Raw genomic sequence first — 21,956 nt, forward strand, 5'->3', positions numbered from 1 at the left:
CTGCTTATAAGTGTTGCTAACTCTTATTCATTTACAGCATGTTAACATACTATCACCATTCACTTTTTATGTACTAGTAACTATGCTGGTAATTTTGCTACTGATAATATGTGTACTTTTATTATCTAAGGTACTACGCCTGAGAAGACGGCATTAGTAAATAAACATTTCAAATACACATCTGTTCTTCTTAACTCCATGTTCTGGTTTCTAAGAAATCTATAACGACCGACTGTTCATGAGTTCCACGTATCCTGAGGTACTATAAGTTCATATTCTGGATTGTCTAAACATTGAGAGTTTGTTATATCCAATGTGACACTGTACCTAGCTTGCTAAATAGTTTTTGATTACTAACGTGAGTTTTGGGACACCCTAATTCGCCGAGGTTCCAATCCTCTGTCCACAGTTCTGTGTGAGAACAGAAACCCTGCGACAGGGGCACCCCCGACCCTTGCTGGAGCTTCATCACACTTGCGATACAACTCCAGCAATGCATTCGCCGAGGTTCCAATCCTCTGTCCACAGTTCTGTGTGAGAACAGAAACCCTGCGACAGGGGCACCCCCGACCCTTGCTGGAGCTTCATCACACTTGCGATACAACTCCAGCAATGCGCCACCTTTACGGCACAGATACATCACGCATCTGTGCTGTTTTTGCCCCATGATGCGCCGCATTGTAAATGCAGCACACCATAGGTGACGGAACAGCGGCACAGAATGACTAACACATCCCTGGTGATGCGCCAGTCATCATAAATGTATCCCTATGCTTCTTATCTTGTTAGAGATGAACCGCCATATGTATCATCAAAGTTATTTGCATTTCCTAAATAGCGAACTTTAAGGAATAAATAGCGATTCTTTACCATTCCTAGTTTGCGATGAGCTATTTGCTAATTAGCCGAATGTAGCCCAATGAAGCCCAATGTAGCCCAATGTAGCCCAAAGATGGCCGCCAGACACACAAAAAAACAAATGTAGCCCAAATATCAGCCAGATGTAGCCCAACTATAGCCCAGTGACAGAATGACCAATCAGCTTCGCAAACCTCCGTTACGCGAAGCGGAGCGCTGTTACAGATATATATCTTTTTTTGAACGTTAATTTCTCAAAATCCACTGGAGCACATATATTGAGACCTAGCAAAGGCACATCGGGCTACCAGTCCCTAATATTTTGCCAAGTTTCGTGCAAATCCATTCAGCCGTTCAATTATTATTATTATTATTTTTTTTTGCCCCGCGGGGCCCTTTTAAAACCTCCACATCAAACCTAGGGGGTCAGCGAGGATCTACTATGCCCCCTTATAGTTATTTCCCCCTTTGTTTTGACCTCCTCTTGTCTCTCGATCCTACCGAGAGACAAGATGGCGGCCGCTACGGACTGTTTGGAATGTTGACAGACGCCGGAGAACCAATCAGCTTCGCTTCACAAAGCTCCGTTGCGCGAAAAGTCCGCGAACCAGTGCGCTGCCCGGTCCGCTGTTACAGATATATATCTTTTTTTAAACGTTAATTTCTCAAAATCCACTGGAGCACATATATTGAGACCTACAAAAGGCACATCGGGCTACCAGTCCCTACAATTTTGCCAAGTTTCGTGCAAATCCATTCAGCCGTTCGGGCTAAAAGTGAGGCCAACCGCCCTATGGAAAACTCAATGTTAAAAACACGTTTTGGGACCCCCCTTTTTTCTCGGCCCCCACTGGACGAACCCCCCCCAAATTTTCAAGGGCTGCTCAGAAACAAAATGTGCCATTTTCCTGAAAATTCCAGCCAATTCCGTCCACAAACGCCAAAGTTATTAGACATAGAATTTTCAAAAAACCCATAGAGAAAAAATCCTAACTATATATACCTACTGGCGACCGCCAGTAGGTAATATATATATTATTAGGTAGGTATATATAGTTAGGATTTTTTCTCTATGGGTTTTTTGAAAATTCTATGTCTAATAACTTTGGCGTTTGTGGACGGAATTGGCTGATATTTTCAGGAAAATGGCACATTTTGTTTCTGAGCAGCCCCTGAAAATTTTGGGGGGGTTCGTCAAGGGGGGGCCGAGAAAAAAGGGGGGTCCCAAAACGTGTTTTTAACATTGAGTTTTCCATAGGGCGGTTGGCCTCACTTTTAGCCCGAACGGCTGAATGGATTTGCACGAAACTTGGCAAAATTGTAGGGACTGGTAGCCCGATGTGCCTTTTGTAGGTCTCAATATATGTGCTCCAGTGGATTTTGAGAAATTAACGTTTAAAAAAATATATATATCTGTAACAGCGGACCGGGCAGCGCTCTGGTTCGCGGACTTTTCGCGCAACGGAGCTTTGTGAAGCGAAGCTGATTGGTTCTCCGGCGTCTGTCAACATTCCAAACAGTCCGTAGCGGCCGCCATCTTGTCTCTCGGTAGGATCGAGAGACAAGAGGAGGCCGAAGCGAAGGGGCAAATGACCATAAGGGGGCATAGTACATTGTCGCTCACCCCCTAGGTTTGATGTGGAGGTTTTAAAAGGGCCCCGCGGGGCAAAAAAAAATAAAAATAATAATAATCGAACAGCTGAATGGATTTGCACGAAAGTTGGCAAAATTGTAGGGACTGGTAGCCCGATGTGCCTTTGCTAGATCTCAATATATGTGCTCCAGTGGATTTTGAGAAATTAACGTTCAAAAAAAGATATATATCTGTAACAGCGCACCGCTTCGCGTACTTTTCGCGTTACGGAGCTTTGCGAAGCGAAGCTGATTGGCTCTCCGGCGTCTGTAAACATTCCAAACAGTCCGTAGCGGCCGCCATCTTGTCTCTCGGTAGGATCAAGAGACAAGAGGAGGCCAAAGCGAAGGGGCAAATGACCATAAGGGGGAATAGTAGATCGTCGGTGACCCCCTACGTTTGATGTGGAGGTTTTAAAAGGGCACCGCGGGGCAAAAAAAATAATAATAATAATAATCGAACGGCTGAATGGATTTGCACGAAACTTGGCAAAATTGTAGGGACTGGTAGCCCGATGTGCCTTTGCTAGGTCTCAATATATGTGCTCTAGTGGATTTTGAGAAATTAACGTTCAAAAAAAGATATATATCTGTAACAGCGCTCCGCTTCTCGTACTTTTCGCGTTACGGAGGTTTGCGAAGCTGATTGGTTTTTCGGCGTCTGTAAACATTCCAAACAGTCCGTAGCGGCCGCCATCTTGTCTCTCGGTAGGATCGAGAGACAAGAGGAGGCCAAAGCGAAGGGGCAAATGACCATAAGGGGGCATAGTAGATCCTCCCTGACCCCCTAGGTTTGATGTGGAGGCTTTGAAAGGGTCTCGCAGGGCAAAAAAAAAATATACCGTTTTTTTAGTTTTTTTGCGTGGAGTGCGCTCGGTTCGCGAACCGGGAAGCGGTCTGGGGAGCGTACTTTCTTGAAAATTAGTGAAAAAAGTTAGAGTAAAATAATAATTGTGAGTGATCAGATGTAGGGTAGCTCTGAGAAGAGCTTTTGGGTTTATGGTACATTTAGGTACTTATAAGTAGGTACCAATGCACAGTCTTAAATTCAGAGTGAAAACTCTGTTGCCCTCATCTGAGAAGTGAACTCCATCTGCTCTGTAGATATCTTGCATGTAGTAACGCAAGTTATTGTTGTACAGGGAGCCCATTCCATGGTCTCTCGTGTAAGCTGAAACAGATTTGTTTACATGCTTCCTCGATTTCTCAATTTGTGGACAAAATTGGTTCGACCACCTCCATTTCTGTCTTTGGCATATATTTGAATATACCAAGGCAGTCTGAGGAAAAAGTGCCATCAATTGCTCAAAGGTGTCCTTTAAAAGCATTTCCAGACCTACCCCAGTCAAAGTGCCCAAATCATTACCTCCACAGTGCACAATTAACAGGTCAGGTTTTGGCAAATGCATAAAGGTTTTCACCAATGGTATCAATTGGTGACATTTTAATCCTCTGTGGCCAAACCACTTAATTTCCACATCTTGTAAATTGAGGTTAGGTAAATTCCTGTTTTCAGCGTACCTTTGAGCCCAATAGATGTAGCTATGTCCAACAATCCAGACAGAAAACATGGCGAGAGAAGGTTCTCCTGCAGTCAGATGAAGTGTGGCAATGAAATGGCAGTTGAAAAAATGAGAGTGTAAAATGGAAAAAACTGAGGAGTTTCTGTGTTAATGAAGCAGTAAGAGTGATTGGTGGATTTTGATTGCTGAAAACAGAAAGTTAGTGTGCATGGATGAGTTCGTTGAAAGATGTATTTTGAGTGGCGAAGAAAAAATCATTAAATGAAAGAATGCTTTGGATATGCAGGTGCACTGAGAGTTCAGAGTTCAATTGCAACATTGTTGTGTGAGAGGTCTTGCAAGAGGTGGTTGCTATGCAGAAAAAGCAGAGAGGGGGCAGAGGGGGGAAGGGTTTTGCTTTGAAAAAAAGTGAGGGAAGAGTTTTGATTGGGTGACATGAGAGATCTGTGTGAGGAATTACAGCATTTCTGTGCTTTTGATAGCTGCAGACTCTGGAGTGCATACCTTTTGCTCTGCTGAAGACAAATTGGTGTGTTTCTGAGACTGTTTTGAAACTCAAAGTATTTGCTAAGGTGAGAAAAAATTTCTTTAATTTAGATAGAAAATAGTGTGCTTTAAGGAGAAAATTATGAAGAAAGTTGTGTTTTTCAAATGTTGCTTTGTCTCAAGTGTTTCACAAATAGATTTTGTTTCTTTGAGAAATTGTAATTGGAGAAAATGTGAAGTATTAGTACTGACAGGGCTTTTATGTGCATAGGAGCTGTGGAGTGTTTTCAAATTATGACTTGTAAATCGTTTTTGAGAAAAAGCAATGGTTTTAATATTGATGAGAAGGACATAATGGTGTCTGCTTCTTTATAAGGTAATTGAGAGTCTCTGATGTTATTTTTCCCATTTCAATGTAAGAAGTTTGTGTGTGGAGCAAATTGCTTGTAAATATGCTCCCACCTGTGCATGGCAAATTTAGATTTTGAATGTTTCCGTTACATAGGCATGTTAAAGGTGACTGAAACATGCTGCAAAGGCAATCAAAAAATGCTTTTATGTGTCTTAAGGACATTTTAAGTCATTTCCCCATGTGCAGTGTTTTCAAATTATGAGTTGAAAATCGTTTTTGAGGTAAAGGAATGTTTTCAAAATTTATGTGCGCCATATGACCCCAAATTTTTTTTTCAGGGGTGCAGCAGGGTGTTCTTGAGACACCCCTGCACCGTCGGAAAAATTCGTAATTTGCGATGAGGTAATTGCTAATCGCAAATTGCACCTTCATTCCTATGGGCCTCCTGCTGCATGGAAATGAATGGGCAATCTTGCTGAAATGCAAAGTCGAATCTGTATTTAAAAGGGTCTGCACCTCTGTACGGGTGTTTGCTATGTGAAGCACGAAAGTTTCACGGGCCGAACTCAAGGCCACCTCTCTCTGAGACAAAAGAGCTCTTATTCTTGCCATGCTGTTGAAATGTGCTCCCAAGGTTGGTATTTGTGGCCAGATTGAAAACTCCCTATGTTCATGTGTGGGAGGAAATAGAACATTTCTGCAGCAAATAACCCGTTCATTTACTGTTACGATAAAATGAATACTTTTAATTAACCCAGAACAATCTTCATTATTGAGCATCAAATAACTACCATTTTCCAAGAACTTGAACGTGGGGATGATAGCAGGAACTGGCGTGCCTTGCAACACGCAAGCCATATTTGGTCGGTGTTTGTTGCATGAACCGTGTAACTGTATGTGCCTACACATTAGTGAATGATCTGGCGTCTCAGTGCATTCCTCTCCATTCAGATAAAGGTCTTGATCATCTTTGAAAATCTGTATGTGTATGGAAGCGACCAGACCTCATGAAGAAAACCACTACCTAAAGGTTAATAACGACCTATTGGTATATATTTCATACAATTTGAAAACTTATATAAAGCAAAAGGCAGCGTTATTAAACCGTGGATAAGGCACGTTGCCAAAGCAGTGAACCTTTTGGATTTATACTGGAAATGTTAAAGGAAGAATTACGGAGTAGGGCCTGTAAATCTTTAATGGACAACGAGTAAAATTACTCCAACCATCATATTCCTCTAACTCCGGGATAGTAGGGGTGTTTAATTTTTTAGAAGTAGCCAATCCAAAGCATTTGGTCTGGGAAATTGTTTCATTCACAAACAACATATGATTTGGGATGAGACATGCACGGTGGAAAGCCTCAGTGCCTTGTACCTGCCAGGTTCGTGAACCCCAAACTGATGTAGATCCTGGATATTTTTACACTGTGTTACGTTAGCATGGGCTCATTACTGGTTTAAACGCCATTTTTCCTTTTTTGTAACTTCTGCACACGATACTTAGTTGTTGCTTTAGCTTTCAGCCTACCTGCGTCAAGATCTATGCCTGCTTCAAGCAGGCGCAGGGTTTTGATGTAGCTTTGTCCTATCTGATTGTAAATGCAGCACACCGTGGGTGGCAGAGCAGCGGTGCACGTTAACTGGTGCATCCCTGGGGATGTGCTAGTTAATATAAATCTGCCCCTTTACATTTAATTATGTGCAGGGGACACAGAGTAGGTGAGGTTTATCCAAGGTTAAGAAGAGATGAGTCCTGTTCAGTGAAAAATTGGAGATAGGCTTCAGTATATTATATACTTAAGTAGTGTGTTAAGTTTTTGATGACTGTTATTAATTTACTGTTGGGTAATAGTGGTTAATAACATTTTTTATTATATTTTACCACAGATTCAACTGCAGATTATTTCAAGATTTTAGGATGCCTAGCAAAGAAAGAGTAAGAAAGGCTGCAAAACGTCAAAGACAGCAGGACCATGGAAGAATGCAGCAGTCCTCTAACAAAAAGATTTGTCAAGTCACCAAGAAAGCACCGGGTAAGAGTCGAAAAACAGTCATAAGAAATATGTGTAGTAAAAAAAATATTACTACAGAAAATGTTTCACTCCAGAAAAGGAGACAGAATTCAAATGGTAAGGAAAGGCCAATGAGAAATGTTACTGCTAGAGTAAGAGATAACTCTATGCATGAAAGTAGAAGGAAACAAGAGTTTAGGGATATTCGTAAACGAATGTTCCGCAACAGGATAATTGGGAATTTGTTAAAAAATATTAAGAAAGGTCAGCAGAAAGTGGTTTTTTATAAGAGAAAAAAATTTGTTGAGAAAGTTATTGATCAGGCATTTGAAATTAAACGTAAGTTATTTATTTTGACAATCAATAGAATTCGGAAGCTAAACAAAGTAATTTATGATTTCAAAAGAAATAGTAGATGGAAGAGAATAGTTAATCGTAGTAATTTTTGTGAAGTTTTTTCTGGAGAATGGATGCATAGTTCCAGCTCTGAGGCATTTTTTAATGAGGAGAGTTATTTCCAGGATAATGATTTGGTGCATGCAGTTGACACCAGTGGTCGAGCTTATGAAGTGAAAGATGGTTGTCCAGTTGAAAAAGAAAAACTTGTGACAACAGAGATAGAAGAGGTGTTAGGTAATGAGGTTTTAGGGAGACGTCCTAAGGGTCCTGTGTACACCTGGAAGTGTAGTAGTATTTGCAGTGTACGACAGGATTCCATCAATTTGCTTTGTGATTTTATACGGTCATTTAGTAAGAACAGTTTGAAGCAGAAAATGAAGTTGTTGCAAGAATTAGATCCTTGCAGAGTGAGAGAAGTGATAGGTTTGCATGGTCATTCACTGGCTTGTCTTTCCAGGAGAGTATGCCAGAGTGTTTTTCATCATTTCAGGATGCTAGCAGTGCATCATAATAAAGTGAGGAAATTAGTTAGAATGTTGTATTATGCTAAGAGTCCAGCAATTATGCTTAAACAATTATGCGCTGCTCTTTTGCATGGTTCTGAAATAGATGTGAAGAATATATGTGAAGAAATTGAGTTTTGTTACTTTGGAAGTAAAGAGGAGAATGTTGAAATTGACCAAGAAGAAGAGAGTAATGTGGAAGATAGTGTACAGGTTTCCAGTACAGATAATTTCCAGAGGGAAATTGCGACGTTTGAGGTGAAATCAAGTGAGAGGCCAAATTTCACTTGTGTGTGTTGTCGACGCACTTATTATAAGAATCAGACTAAGTTAGTGGATTTATATGGAAAAAGTGAAAGGGAAAATAATAGTGAATGGAAGGATTTTACAACATACTTGATGGTAGAAAATTGTTTTGATTTGGGATTGGATCAACGTGTGTGTACTTATTGTTGTAACAAATTAAATCAAAACCAGATGCCTGCTAGAGCAGTTCATAATAATCTGGAATTGGTTGAGATTCCTTCTGAATTGAAGGATTTAAATACTTATGAATCTATTTTGATTCAAAGTATCCATCCCTTTCAGGCTATTGTAAGAATGGAGCCAAAGACAGGGAAATTGCCTCCATCAGATTTACAGAGAGGATTAAAGGGAAGAGTTGTTTATTTGCCTCTAGATTTGAAGAAAAACATTAACACAATTGGAGTAGAAAAAGTGGAAGAGGAACCTCTTGTTATCTTAGTTAATGGGGTTCCGACAAAGAATAAGAAAATATGGCAAAATTTAGTAGATGTTAGGAAAGTCAAAAGGGCAACATTGTATTTGAAAAAATATAATAAGTACTATAAAAATGTATATGTTGCAGAAGAGGAAGTAAGTGAGGAAGAGGATAGCGATTTGTGTGCTGGTCAAATTGAGAAAGTAGAACCCTGTACTAGTGAAGAAATATATGAACATTATAGTGTTCATCCTTTGCATTCCAAGGAAGTCATGGGGAATGCTATTGAGTTGTTTCAAATGAAACAAGCGAAAGGGAGTCCCATTAGTGTTTGGGAGGAAAGTTTGGAAGCTCGGTGTTTCCCACAGCTTTTTCCAACAGGTCAGGGAGGAAGATATGATGAGCGACCTCATCAAATTCCTGCTTCTGAATACCGGACTTTGCGATTGTATGCAGGAGATCCTAGGTTTCGACAATGCATTCCTTATTTGTTTCATCTCCTGTTTGAAAGCGATCTGTCTGGACTGTCATATGCAGTGAACCACATCTTGAAAAGTGGTATACACATGCAAAACATCTCGGCAAGTGACTTTATGGATAAAGTCAATGTCCAAGACAGTATTTTGGATTCTCACCTGATTAATCTCATGGCGTGTCAGCGTGGTACTAATGAGTACTGGTACCGTCGTCATGGTGATTTAAAATGTATGCTAAGGAACTTAGGAACTCCCACATGGTTCCTCACTTTGAGCTGTGCTGAGTATGGCTGGGAAGACTTACTTGAATTTCTACGAGAGGCAAATGCTAACGTAGAAAACATCGAATTCAAGACACCCGGAGAACTGTGCTCTTTGGATCCAGTCAATGTATGTAGGTACTTCAATCATAGATTTGAAGGTATGATGTCTTTCATCATGAATAAGAAGAATCCACCTCTTGGAGAGGTGTTGGATTTCTTCTGGAGGAAGGAGTACCAAGCAAGAGGTGCTCCTCATATACATATGTTGCTGTGGATCAAGGATGCACCTAAATTTGGAACGGATGCAGAAGACTCAGTGATGAGTTTCATAGAACAGTATTCTACGTGTGCTGTTCCAAACGCAAAGGAGAAAAAAAGCCTACGAGAAAAAGTTCTACGTTTCCAAAGCCATCGATGTGGAAAGTACTGTCGTCGTAAATTCCGGAACAAAGACAAGTTCTACACCAAATGTCGTTTCGGCTTTCCACGACCGGTGATTTCTAAAGGAAGAGTGAACAGTTTGATGTCTTCGCTGCGACATAATGTGATGAAGAAATCACCTAAAAACACATACAATTTGAAGAGGAACGAAGAGTCTAAGTACATTAACGACTACAACCCGGTGATTTTGTCCATGTGGAATGCTAACATGGATATACAGTTTGTGGCTGATAACTGTATGGCTGTGGCTCGGTATGTGACATCTTACATCACCAAAAAAGAGAAGACAGAATTGAAGGATATGTGGGAGGACATTTCCCATGAAAAGAGCCTCAGCAAGAAGTTGTACAGTTTCAGTCTGAAGATGTTGTCGCATCGAGAAATCGGAGCTTACGAATGTTCTGACCGGTTGTCTTCAGCAAGTCTCTATGCCAAGTCCAGGAGTATCGTTTGGGCGAGTGTTGGTCTTGCTGCAACGCGTAATCGAGTTCTGAAACCTGTGCGGGAAATTGAGTATTTGGCGGAAAAGGAGCCAAACAGTACCGACATTTTGAAGAGCAACATGTTGGATACATATTATCCAAATCGAAGCAGTCACCTCGAGAATGTTTGTCTGTATGAGGTTCTGCAAAATTACATATTCAAGAGGAACATCAAAGAAGATACTGAGAAAGGAGTGTATGCTGTAATAGGAAGTGAGGGATGTCTGGTCAAGCAAAGAAAATGCCACTTGGTAAACCATCGAAAATTGAGTGGCGAATCTCCTGAAAAAAAGGAGTTTTTCTATTTAGCACTTTTGCAACTTTTTAAGCCTTGGCGTGCAGAAGAGGAACTGCTTGGAGATTTCCTTTGTTACGAAGACTCATTCAATGCTGCCAAGGAGACCATAGAATGTCCTGCTTTTCCCAAATATGTAGAAATGTTGAATGTGGAAATTGAGCAGGAAGCAACGATTGCAGCCGAGATTGCCAGAGACAGTTCTCAGGACAGTCAGAGTTCTGCTTCATTGAGTCAGGATCCACTAGGAGGACCTCTTATCGAAAATGAAGCTGCCACTGCTATGAATGAAGTGGAAAGAGCCATGGCACATGCTCAGGAGGATGCGGTTAACTTAGAAGAGTTGGAAAGACAACTCAACGTTGAGCAGAGGAAAATATATGACGAACTTACCATGCAAATTGATCATGGATTAAGTCATGACAAGAAAGAGTGCTCATGTACGTCGTTGAAGCCTGTCCGACTGTACGTGAGTGGAGAAGCGGGAACTGGAAAAAGTTTCCTTATTAAAGCAATTTCATGTTATTTGCAGGAAAGGACAGAGTCATCGCTGTCTTGTGTTGTCACCGCTCCAACTGGACTGGCAGCACATAACATTAAAGGGATTACTTTACATCGTTTACTGATGCTGCCAGTGGAGCATGACAACAAATTAGAATATCACAAGCTATCTGGAGATGCTTGTTTTGAAGTTTCAAGAGTCTTGAGGAAAATGAAACTTCTTATCATTGACGAAGTAAGCATGGTTTCCAATGTCATGCTTGCCTTTGTGCATTTGAGAATGCAAGAAGTTCTCAAAACAGAGTATGATGTGTTATTTGGTGGCAAACACATCATTGTTTTCGGAGATCTTCTGCAGCTGACACCAGTGAAAGGGCAACCTGTGTTCAAAATGCTCACGCATGAAGATACCAGGAAGTGCTTTGGGAGTATTGGCAACGTGAATATATGGTTAAACTTCAATTATGCTGAACTGCATGAAAATATGCGTCAGGCAAAGGATGAAGTTTACAAGACTATTCTACAAGATGTTAGAATTGGAAAAGTGACCGAGCATGGGAAAGAAGCTTTACATGCACGATTACTGACAAATTTATATCCAGACGAAGATGTTGTGCCTGAGAATATTTTTCAGAAAGTTACTGAGAAACAATCTGGAATATGTTTGATGCCAACTCTTGCAGAATGTGCCAAATTCAACAACAAAATGTTGCATTTAGAAAAGCAAGAGATTGTGAAATTGGAAGCTATTGACAGAGTAGAGCATATGGGATCAACAATTATTTTGTCTGAGAATCTGAAAACAAAATTGGATTCATTAGAGAAGAGTATATCTAAAACTGCGGGTTTTGAAAAGACTCTGAATGTGTGCTTGAACTGCCGTATAATTTTAAGAAGGAATTTACATGTTGAAAGAGGTCTGGTAAATGGATCAATGGGTAATGTTGTTGATTTTGTGAAATACAGAAATAGAGATGGAATTGAATTTTTAAAAATTAAATTTGATGGCATTGAGGAAGTACAGCTAATTGCTCGTTGTTCTGCTAGATTTTTGCTTGTAAAAGACTTATATGTTCGTCGTAAGCAGTTTCCTGTTTGCTTGGCATATGCGGTGACAATTCATAAATCGCAAGGTTTAAGTGTAGACTGTGCATTGGTGAATATTGGCAGTTCTGTGTTCAAGGAGGGTATGGCATATGTGGCATTGTCACGAGTTAGGACTTTATCGGGATTGTACTTGATTGAGTGTGATGTCACAAACATTTGTGCGGATCTAGATTGTGTTAAGGAATACAATAGGTTGAAAAGAGAGTATGCGCCACATTTGCCTCAGTATCCTTTGTTTGAGAAACGTGTGGTAGGCCGGAAACGAAGAAATGTGACCAATACTGGGGAGGTTGTAGCAAAAAGACGAAAAGTCGATGAACCTGAAATTACAAGCAGAAACAAAAAGGATTCTGTTGAAGATGTTGTTGGTTTTCAATTTGAAAACAGTTCTGGTGTCAACTGCTATGCTAATGTAGTAGTTAATGTTTTGTTTTCTCTAGAAAATGTAAAAGAAGAGATTGTGGTCAATTCTGATCAAAGATTTTGCAGTTTGTTAAATTCTGTGTTAGAGAAATGTAGCACTGATAGAACAAACATAGAAAGTGTGTCTGAAATTCGAAATCTGTTAGACAGATGTTCAGGCCAAACACAATTCTCTCAAAATAGTCAGCAAGATTGTCAGGAGTTTTTAATGTACATGCTTGATGTATTGCATGATGAAGGTGTAGATGTAGATCACCTGTTTGGGCTTTCTTATCAATGGCAGCATGACTGCGAGAACTGTAGGGTATCAAGTACTACTAGTGTAGACTCAGAAAGATTTATATATTTAACTTTGCCAGACAGTAAATCAGTCTCTTTTAATAAGCTAGTAAAAGCAGCAGATCACAACATGGAGTGTAGCCAATGTAAATCTGAAATGATGTCCACATTATTTATACGAACATATGGCCAGTATGTCATTTTAATGTTCCAACGATGTAGGCCTGATGGAACAAAATTGACAACTTTAATTAAAAATTTTGTGGCTTCACAGTTGTCAATATCAGGAAGGACTTTTGTAACTGTAGCAATTATATATCATGATGGTCCTTCAATAACATCAGGACATTATACAGCTTATTTAAAGTGTAGAAATGGCTGGTCATTCTGCAATGATTCTGTTTTAATTTTCAAAAAAAAATTGCCGTTTGACCTTAAAAACTCTTACCTGGTGTTTTTAAAACCAAAATTTTAGGGAAAGAATCTCGGGATGTGCTCTGAGGAATTTCAAGAAGTTCTCATGGCTCCTACACGATTTGGCCTTGAGGATAAGTGTAGTACAGAGACATAACTTCTTACCATAACACTGGACTTTATGGAGAAATACGTGCACTTTGAATGAGTTCAGAAAAACTGTTTCTTTTTATAAGCTAATTGAAGCAGCCAATCAAAACATGGAGTAGAGGGAATGTAAGTCTGCAATGCTGTCTACTGTTTTACATTGCTTTGTGATTAAAAGTGATGTAGAGAATTAAATAATTGTACTAGTCATAAAGGTAGTGTAAGTCTGCTTCATAGTAAGCAGTATCAGTGTGATAGGAAATGTAGAACATGATTGAGGAAGAAGGGGAAGATATTACTAGTCCAGGATTGTGTAAATGATCTTCAACATTTTAATTCTGAAAGTTGTGGAAATGCGAAAAGACGGGATTGGCTAACAAGAAATCCAAGAGTTATACATGGCTCTGACAAGATTTGGCCTTGTGGAATCTTGTGGTAGAGAGCAAGAAGTCATTTATTGTATGTAACATGTTTTTGAAAACGATGGAGGTTTTCTTTCAGAAAGTGGCGGGTTGAAAGTAATAACAGCACAACAGAGTGTAAGCTGTTCATAGGACATCCTTGGCCGTCATGGAAAGTAAGTTAACTTTAAGGAGTTCTGAATTCTGATTTTTAATGTTGTATGGGTTTTTTAAACACAATCATTTTGATTGTGTTTTTTTTTCCCCGCTGTTATATGATGAATACCTTCAAGTCACTGTTTTAGTGAAATTTGATACATTCTGAGAACAGCAAAAATAAACCATTTAACATGTATAATTAATTCTGTTCTGTTTGCATTTATGATGTACATGTAGAACTGTGTAGGAGGCATGGAGAAGGTGAGGCTTCTGTAAGTGTCAAAGTTGTTGCATACAGTCCTCATATTCTACGTAGTCTTTTATATTTCATTACTTTCACTGTTTCTGACTGATCTAAAAAATTTTTTTTAAAAAGAACAGTAAGTATAAGGGAAGGAAACAGACAGTTATGTTAAAAGAAACACAGCTATAGGGAATAAACTAGGGATACTGTTACCCGCAATCCTCTGCTGATGATGTCACTGAGCATGTCATGAATGATGTAATATGTGACATCATCAGCAGTGGATTACGGGTAATAGTATCTCTAGTTTACTCCCTTATAGCTGTCTTTCTTTTAACATAAGTGTCTGTTTCCTTCCCTTATACTTACTGTTCTTTTTTTAAAAAAAAAAATTTTGGGTTCGCTTCCGGTTCGCGTACCGGGGAGCGAACTGGGAAGCGAACTAAGAGAAATAGAGGTTGGCACAGTTGCAAATATTGTACCAATTTTTTAATAACGGGGAGGTAGTTCTGAAAAGAACTTTTTTTTAAATTGTTTTTGTTGTTTTATATTTTTTTTATTATTTTTCTGAACATTTTTTTACTTTTTTTGAATTTTTCTGAACAGTTTTATAATTTTTTTTTAATTTTTTCGGAGGGGGCAACGAAAACGATTCATTGTAAAGGGCTCAACAGGAGCAAGAAAACAAAAAAAAAGAATTTATTGTTTGGGGAGTTTCGGACAAACATGAGCATGATTGTCAATAGCTCTGTTGATCAGAGTGATGCTACTTTCTGCGTAGCAAATGAATCCACTGCAATGTAGGCAGACTTGTTTTACTTCACGAAATCTCGTTTGTATATTTGGCACCATCTCCCTGCCCTCTGGTCCCGTTACTTCCGGTACAACAGATCTTCTGGCCATAATAGGGAGATTATCTAGGTCGTCCTGTTCCTCTTCTTCGTCTTCTTGCTGAATTATAACTTTAGCAGGTGGTCCACTCTTCCTTGGATGTGGTGGAGGTGGTGGGGAAGCACCAGCTGAAGCTAGTAAAGAAGCCATTGCTCACTGGTAACAAAGGGTCTTTCTCTCACAATGATGAAAGTCAGAGTGAGGAAAGAAGGAGGGATTTTCACCATTTGGGAAAAAAAATAGTTCTCAACCAATGAAAAGTGTTCATTTTAGATCATATGACCTAGTCTTACATCATTAGGAAACCGAAAGTGAAATGAACCAATGAAAAGTGTTATTACCAAGTCACATGACCTGCTGTGTGTATGTTACGCGCTTTGCAGGGCCTCCCGGTTTGCTTCCAGAAACCTGTGCTTTGCGACTCGGTAAGCGTACGAGTTCGCTAACGTAGCACGTCATATGACGTATCACGCGACAACGCGAAACGTCATGCGGACGGGAGGCGTCACGATGTTGTTTTCTAACGCGGCAGTTGCGGTAAAGAAACGTTTACCGGCTCGTGGTCTATTTCGCGGCATCAAGGTCAGCTAATGGGAAGCTTCCCGATTCGCGAAGCGGGAACGAAGAAAAAAAAATATTTAAAAAAAAAGTTATTAATAAACATATAAAATATATTTTTGGATTTAAAGAAGAATACATTTTACAGCTACAGATATTAGCTGTTAAAAAACCAATGAAATTCACTGAAAAAACCATAGGTTATAGACCATATATAGTTAGGAATTTGCATTTACAAAACCTTGAAAATTCACTGAAAAAACCATAGGTTAGAGACCATATATAGTTAGCTGGACATTTTATTGACATAAAACCAATGAAATTCCATATATAGTTAGTTGCACTAACTATATATCGTGCACCCGCAATCCACTGCTGATGATGTCACATATTACATCATTCATGACATGGTCAGTGACATCACTGATGACATCACTGATGACATCTCAAATGACATCACTGATGACATCACTGATGACATCTCAAATGACATCAATGATGACATCATGACACACCAATACCAGTTACTACATACGCACTCACTGATTCCTACGTCTACACACACATTCACTCATTCACCCATACAATCACTCATACATACAGTCACTCATTATTACAACACTATCATATGCACTCATACACCTATGCAGACACTCACACACTGCCACTCATCCATGGAGTTACTCACACACATAGTCAGTCCTGTAAAGAATCAATCACACTTCCATTTCCTCATCTATACAGTTAAACACAGAACACCATACTTCAGTGACATCACTGATGACATCACTGATGACATCTCAAATGACATCACTGATGACATCTCAAATGACATCACTGATGACATCATGAAACACCAATACCAGTTACTACATACGCACTCACTGATTCCTACGTCTACACACACATTCACTCATTCACCCATACAATCACTCATACATACAGTCACTCATTATTACAACACTATCATATGCACTCATACACCTAGTCAGTCCTGTGAAGAATCAATCACACTTCGATTTCCTCATCTATACAGTTAAACACAGACCACCATACTTTTTCACACATATACTAACACATACTTACTCTCTTATACAATCACTGATACAAGTACACATTGATATGCACAGAGTCACACACCTCCCAGCCAGCCACACACACACTCAGTCTTCCATACATCCACTCATTCTTCAATATGTAAAACATATTTAAACTTTACAAAAACACAGACACTAGATGATGTCATCAGTGATGTCATTTGAGATGTCATCAGTGATGTCATCAGTGATGTCACTGACCATGTCATGAATGATGTAATATGTGACATCATCAGCAGTGGATTGCGGGTGCACGATATATAGTTAGTGCAACTAACTATATATGGAATTTCATTGGTTTTATGTCAATAAAATGTCCAGCTAACTATATATGGTCTCTAACCTATGGTTTTTTCAGTGAATTTTCAAGGTTTTGTAAATGCAAATTCCTAACTATATATGGTCTATAACCTATGGTTTTTTCAGTGAATATATATATATATATATGTTTTAAAAAATAATATTTTTTTTTGCTTAAATTAATTATTTTATAATTTTAAGGTTATTTAAGTATTTTTTAGTTAATTATTTTTAATATTTCATTTATTTTAAATTACTTTTAAGACATTTACAAAAATTCGATATTTTTACTAACTATATTATTTTTAAACGATATTTTTGATTCGATATTTTTGTACTTACCTGTTTGTAGATAGGAATTCGATATTTTTGTGGTCGAGATTTTATCCTCGATATTTTTGTATGTCTATATTTTTGTACTCGATATTATTTCAGTGATCCATTTTTCCCATTGTTTCTGCTTTAGTTTCCCTCTTTCTGCGTATCTTTCTTTTAAGTTGACCCCTATTGTTCAAGAAGCTATATCCTGGGTTTTCCCCTCTTCTTTTTATCAACATCGGGCACTTAGATATGTATACATTGTGTGGGGGTTCTACTGTTTCTATGCTTCCTTTCTTTTCTATAGACTGGGGGTCAGCTACTGGTCTCATCATGTGTGGCATTTGCCCTGTAATTCCTTGCAGCTCCTCCTCAATCTTTTTCAAATAAAGCTTTTGTGTTTTCAGGACCCCATTGTTTAGCATTGTAACTTCTAGTATGCCCTGCAGGGTTTTCTGAAGCCTCAATAATAAATCCATCATTGAAGAGGAAGGAGTAGCGGAAATGTCTGAGTCTTGTAGAATATTTCTCTCGGGAACGTCTGTTCTCTCAATTCTCGATGATTTCTGCTGGGTTGGAATTCTTATACCTTTTGATTGTAGTGCCAATAGTTTTGGTAAGTCCCCCCGATCAGTTCTTGGCTCTTGACTGATACTCTCCATTAGGCCTGAAGACTCTAGTTTGTGTGTTTGCATTGAAAATAGTTTGGGGGATGATGACAGATGCAGAGCTGTTATTTGCTCGTTTTTAGCTCAAAAGGGAATGGTTTATTAGGAATGATGCCTCCAATAATTCTTCAGGAGGTTCTCCCATGCCATTCCCATTCTGTCTTGCAGAGTCTTTTTAATGGCTTTTTTATTTTTTCTCTTTTGAGGTGCCCCTTTGGTTTTTTCTCCGGGGCTGGCCTGGCTCTCCTGGCTCTCTTCTAAGATCCCGATTTCCCCGGAAAGCTCCCTCCTCCCAGGGCTTTCCTCCACGGGTTCCTTGCGTATTTTTTTCTTCCTTTTTGGTGCCTTCGTCCCTTGAGTGTTACGAGTCTGTTACTTTTTATTAAACACTTATATACTCCAATATTACTGTACGTTATAATTTTAAAACACTTCCTTGCATTTTCCTTGCTTTTCCCCCCTTCACTTGCCCCCTAATCAGCCAAGATTAACGATTAGTGGGTACTTAGTAGGGCATTGGGGTACAGCAATCGTTCATGCAATCATCCGTGCACTAACCTCTGTTGTGCCTTTATCCCGCCATGCCTGCCAATTTGCATTTAGAATTCAATGGTTTTGACACCTCACAATGGCCTGGTGGCCTGCTCCTTGCCTCTTTCCTTCCGCTGGGGGGCAGCACACCAGTAGTTCCAGTAATACCACCCCAGGCTTTAGGTTTGTCTTCTGGGGGTGCCTGGGTCAGTTGCCTCTCTGCCTTCCTCACCTTTCCCTCTCCTGGAGTCTCTGTCCGCTTGCTTCTGCCTTCTCCTGCAAGCTACTTCACTCCGGGCGGTCAGGGCACGTTTTGGGGTTCAGCTGTTCACAGAAGTGTGGACCTTACGTGGACCATTTCTTGTGGGTACCGCAGCACTTTTCTCCCAAGGTATCCTTTACTGCAAATTCCAGTGGGACCCGGTATTTCCCTGGGTCCGCCAAAATTTAAAAAATCAAAAAAGATCGATATGCTGGTACACTGCGCATCTCTCTGCTCGCGTCCCGCGACTCGACTCGCAGATCCGGGTGGGCGGGTGCAAATCCAATGCTGGTTCGACGCGAGTTTGATCCTTGCGGCATAGCGTGGAGTTTTCGACGTTTCGCCAGTATGGCAGGCGGGGCGGCAACAACAGTAGTACTGAAAGCACTGTCGTGCCAGGGTCCTCCCAAGGGGTCTAAGTAGTACAGATGGCCATGGGGTACTTCTAAGCTGTTGGCAGTAGAGCGGGAAGGGCCATCCTACGTGGGGTATTCTAGGCAGGGGTCACTATGCCCCGAAGGCTGCGGAAAGCCCTAGCGCCGTCCTGGGCAGCTCCTTGACAGGAAGCTCTGGAGTCAAGCGGCCATGGCCAGACCACGCCCCCACGTGTAGATTTTCACTTAAAACATGAAGTTAAAAACCTGCTTGGAAGTTGCTGGGTGGATAATGAAGTGCTGAAAGGTGCAATATACCTTTTGAAAATGATTCGCCATTGGACCTGTAGTGGCGCATTCTAGTTGATGCACGTCACGTCATGACGTGACGTGCGGCGGCCATCTTAGAGATGCGCGCGCATCCTGGTTATGTGGGCGCGAGTTCCGAGCGGAACACAGCGCCGGTTCGGCGCTCTTCAGTTAGGAGTGTAATATATATATTAAAGAAGCGTTTACCACCTACAGAGGCTCAGAGCATTATTGTGGCAGCACATTACAGTGGTGACGAGGTCGGGACGCGACCAGAACCCTCGGGGGAGACTCACCAAGCCAAGGCAGGCAGACCCGGGGGAAGGAACTGCAAGGAAGGAGCACAGCCACGAATGGTGACGCAGATAAGTGCATGTACAAAGAATAATAAAACAGTGCAACTGAAGAGCGCGGCAGAGCCACAACACCAAACGGAGAAGTTAGCGAGGGGGTAGGGTGCACGCTATTCACAAGCTACAAGAAAGCGCGCCAAACCCTGAAAACACGCTATTCACAAGCTACAAGAAAGCGCGCCAAACCCTGAAAACGACCCCACCACACCAGAGACAGCGAGCTGGCAACCACAAAGCAGGAAGAGGGGGCTGACACCGAGAGTCCCCGGGTACAACACTACAAGGCAGAGACAGACGGCACCCCAGGCAGCCCCACTAGTAAGGAGGACAGAGCATCCACAGGCAAAGGAGAAAGGATGAGCACACCAGCGGGGTACGCCATAGCGCCGGTCCAGTTCCTACCAAAACCAGGGGAGCCATTGATGAAATGGGAGGACTGGCGTGAGTACATAGACAACTTTATAGGGGTGTTGGAGGATGAGAACGAAGAGGAATTCACCTCCAAAAGAAAGAAACGCATATTGCTACTAAATCTGGGACCGGAAGGACTCAGGATATACAAGAGCCTGGTGCCCAAACAAAGAGACAGCACAGATGACGATGTGTACGCCCATGCCCTCGACGACTTAAATGAGCATTACCGACCCACTGTATGTGTGTCAGTCGACAGATTCAATTTCCAGCAGAGGAAGCAAAGGTCGGGGGAGTCGATCGAGGAATATGTGGCAGCTCTGAAGAAACTAGCGACCACGTGCAGGTACAAAGAGTGGGAGGAGGAATTTATCAAAGACCAGATAGTGATGCACACCTCCAGCACAAACGTCCAAGACAAGCTATGGGCGAGCGGAGACACCACACTCAAGGACGTGATGGTTATCGTCAAGAGGGCAGAGCTGGCACGTAGGTGCGCCGACGCTACCAAGAAAGACACAGCACCTGGCGCCATGGTGAACAAAGTATACGAAGAGGGACCACGGAGAGACCAGAAATACAAGGGCCCGGAAAGGAGAAGCCACAGCAAGGGGCAAAGCAGCACTGGACAGCAGGGACGACAACCCAACAACGACACGAGAAAGGCGTGCTACAGGTGCGGGAGTTGGTCGCACGAGGCACACGACAGGAGATGTCCCGCGTTCAGGGCTAAGTGCTTGCACTGTGGCATCATCGGCCATTACGAAAAGGTGTGCAGGAAGAAATTGTCGAAGAATACAGTGCGATACGTCGACCAAGAAGAGGAGAATCAGGAGGAGAGCCAGGATGAAGAGGTCGTCACAGTCCTGTGCATTTATGATCAGATACTAAGCGTGGAAGGGAAGAGGACAACAAAACCCATACTGGAAATGAAGATGGGTGGTATAGCCGTCGAGGTGGTGGCGGATACCGGCTCACCCTTCACCATAGTACCAAGAGCGGTGTGGAACGACACATTCAGACCCGTACTAGGACCAGAGTTGGAGAAACTGGATATCCGACCAGTCACATATAATGGTGATCGTATCCCCATGGCAGGGTTCCGGCTCCTAGAGTTCGAGTTCAGAGGTCGTTCAGCGATGTGCAAACTATACGTCTCAGAGAAGGGACCATCCGTACTGGGATGGTTGGACCAGGGTGACTTGGGAATAAAACTAGACCCAGGAGGTAAAGAACAAATCCTGCTCACCGAACCAGACACCTGGCCAGACTTGACGAGATGGAAGGAGAGTTATCCAAAGGTATTCGGAGGCACAGTGGGGAAACTGGAGAAATTCCAACACAAAATCATACTCAAGGAGGACGCCAGTCCGGTGGCCCACAAAGTAAGGAATGTGCCGATTGCCGTAAGGGAGGCCGTCCAAACAGAACTTCAGGACTTGGAAAAGAAAGGGATAATTGAGCCTATCACTTGTGCAGAATGGCTCGCACCGCTGGTGGTAGTCATGAAGCCGAATGGAAAGGTCAGGCTCTGCGTTGACCTGAGGGAGTTAAATAAGAACATTGTCGTGGAAAAATTCCCCCTCCCGAGAATAGAGGAAATGCTGGCAAGAACCAGAGGGGTCAAGTGGTACTCCACCATCGATTTGACCTCCACTTACCACCAAATAGAGTTACACCCAGACAGCAGGAAACTCACCTCATTCATCACCCCGTTTGGCTGCTACCAGTTCCGCCGCATGCCGTTCGGACTGGCCTCGGCAG

Source organism: Lissotriton helveticus, chromosome 7 (genome assembly GCF_964261635.1).
Source record: "Lissotriton helveticus chromosome 7, aLisHel1.1, whole genome shotgun sequence".
Taxonomy (NCBI): Eukaryota; Metazoa; Chordata; class Amphibia; order Caudata; family Salamandridae; genus Lissotriton; species Lissotriton helveticus.